At 36.3% G+C, this 2,950-nt stretch overlaps 1 pseudogene; it reads right to left on the bottom strand.

Annotated features, from left to right (window-relative positions):
• Positions 1-1,624: 1,624 nt before the first annotated feature.
• On the bottom strand, positions 1,625-2,612 carry LOC113048586 (zinc finger protein 879-like; annotated as a pseudogene).
• Positions 2,613-2,950: the final 338 nt, after the last annotated feature.

The raw sequence follows: 2,950 nt of genomic DNA, 5'->3' as shown, positions 1-2,950 counted from the left end.
ACAACTCACTGGAGGGAAAGATTAACATTAATATTACGTTAACATTCAAATTAATGACAAAGCTGGCATATGAACTCAGAAGAATTCAAATATTATTAATCATTATTACAATTTAAACATGACAACATTTCAGAAGCCATCAAATGAAAAGCACTGCTGGCATTTCTTCTGATTGGGGTCTCTGAATCACAGGGTTCACTGGGCACCGAAATGCTTTTAAGACCTAAGTTTGTTTTATTAAAGAAAACCATGCCAAATGCAACCACTGTACAACTGCACAGTTGTCTATTTAGTTTGATTATATTTTCAGCAATGCTTCTTTGCTGATCGACCACAGACATGACAGCTGAACCCAAATTAGATTTGCTGATTAGTAGGCTGTGGTTTGAGTATAACTTTTGAGTTTCAAAATCATCACATCTGCTGTTAACAATATCTAGAGCCAGAAAGTAAATAAAAATAAATAATGTTTTCGTACCAATTCCTACCTTTTTCGTTATTATTATTGAGAGCTGCTGGTGCTGCTGTACACACTGACGCAACAGGGAACACCTGGAACACATTTAAATGGCGTTGTGTTGGTGTCACCTGGCGGACAGTACAGGTAGTGCAGTGGATAAAAGGTTAATAGGCACATTAATTATATTTTTATCTTAATTTTGTTAAAAAAAATGTTTATGTATATAATGTGATTTAAACTTGTAAAACTAAATAAGACAATGGAAAGCTTTCAAGTTTACCTTCGATGCACAGTCGAGGTTCGTCTTTTATTACGTTATGTCACATTTGAGTTTGGTTGTAAGGTAATTTAACACTTATAATACATAAATAAAAGTTATAATGTGAAACGCTTAGGTAGTTACTGTTGTATGTGACCCTGGACCACAAAACCAGTCTTAATTCGCTGGGGTATAATTTTAGCAATAAAAAAAAACACATCGTGTGGGTCAAAATTATAGATTTTTCTTTTATGCCAAAAATACATTAGCATAAAGATCATGTTCCATTAAGAAAGTGTGTACATTTCCTACTGTAAATATATCAAAACCTAATTTTTATGCATTGATATGCACTGCTAAGAATAAATTTGGACAACTTTAAAGGCGATTTTTTTTTCAGTATTTAGATTTTTTTGCACCCTCATTCAGATTTTCAAATAGTTGCCAAATACTGACAGATTCTAATAAACCATACATTCATGTGTGGAAAGCTTGTTTTTTTCAGCTTTCAGATGATGTATAAATCTCAGTTTCGAAAAATGTACACTTTACTTTTGTGGTCCAGGGTCACAGATATGTAAAATTAAAATGTTTAGCATGTGCTTTTTAAGAAAACCCAACAGTTTTTTGTTATAAATCAAAAACGCATTTTTTATTGCCCTAAGATGCAACACTAAAATAAATAAACATTCATTGGACAGTCTGAACGTGTTCCTTATTACATAATTTTTACTTCTGAAAAATGGAATTAAGTACATACTCCGACTAAGGTATATTTTCACTTAATGTTGATATAAAACATAATTTGACCTACATTACAGGTTCCTGTGTGTGTATGAGAACAAATATAAAATAAATGAAAAACAATTAACGATGTGTGTCTAAACACTTATCCTTACAATACTTTATATTCCTTTTCCCCAAGTTAATCCCATCAATGAAGCATTAGACGTCCTGCTTTCAGATCTCTTTTCTACATGAGTCTGGAAGTGAACTTTAAGATAATATGACTGTTGAAATCTTTTCCCACAGTTCAAGCACTGGAAGGTTTTCTCTCCCGTGTAAATCCGCAGGTGCCTCTTAAGGCAGGAGGAACTGAAGAAGAAACTCTTGTTACACTGAGAACACGAATAAGGCCGTATACCTGTGTGGTGCCTCATGTCGACCTGCAAGTAGCAGGCTTGTTTAAAAAGAATTTTGCAGTCTGTCCGTTGGAAAGGTTAATGTCCTGTGTGGTAACGCTGGTGCTTGAGCAACTCTCCGAAGGTGAAAAAGGCCTTTCCGCAGTCTGCACAAAGGAATAGTCTTTCTCTGGTGTGTGTGAGTTTACGCCAGGTCAAGCTGACCTTGAATACGAATGGCACAAGGTGCATTGAAAAGTTTTCTCAGTGCTGTGGCTATTCGAATGCAAATAAAGAGAGTGCTCTATTTATTAGAGTTCTTCCCACAATGTGCACAAAGGCATGGTTTCTCATTGGAGTTGGTGGTCTGGTGTCACGCCAAAGTCCCTGGGAACAAAAACCCCTTCCTGAAATCCATGCAACATAATGTTTTCTTCTCCAAATGGATGTGCTGTTGAAACCAAAAGAGCACTGTGGAATGTGAACCCCTTCCCACAGGTGCAAAGGAATGGTCTCTCCGGCTGATGGATCAGCATGTGTTGCTTGCATGAGGTTGAGAAAATTAAGGTAGACTGACATTTGGTATACTTATAGGGTCATTCCTCTGTGTGGATCTGCTTGTGTCTGAGATTAGAGCTATCTTACATCTAAGGTGCTTTCCACATGCATTGCAGCGATGCACTGTTTCTTCAGGGTGATAAGAACTGCTTTTAGAACAGCCTTTTTTCTGTATTGTGGACACTATTATTTGCCACTGACCCATGTAAGTCATCAATATCCAGATATGAATTTCAATAATCTGTAGTATAATAAACAATTTTTGCTCTCTGTACCAAGTTTGTTTTAATGAAGACACTTTAGGAGTCGTACATATGTTCAAGAATATGTTCTTATATACTCTTTTGTTATATCTTATGACTGCGAGCATACTGCAACAACAATAAGCAAATCATGAGCTCGCTTGTTTTCTGAGGTACATTTGGTATCTAGATGTCCAAGGTTTTTGTAGTGCTCATGCAGTCTTTAGGTGATCTGACTGACTACTGAACTCCTGAAACAGGCAACAGTGGATCAAGCCAGGCCTAAATCTGAAACCTGACGGTTAGCAAT

This window comes from Carassius auratus, chromosome 29, assembly GCF_003368295.1.
Source record: "Carassius auratus strain Wakin chromosome 29, ASM336829v1, whole genome shotgun sequence".
Taxonomy (NCBI): domain Eukaryota; kingdom Metazoa; phylum Chordata; class Actinopteri; order Cypriniformes; family Cyprinidae; genus Carassius; species Carassius auratus.
This window is presented reverse-complemented; position numbering and strand designations above follow the sequence as displayed.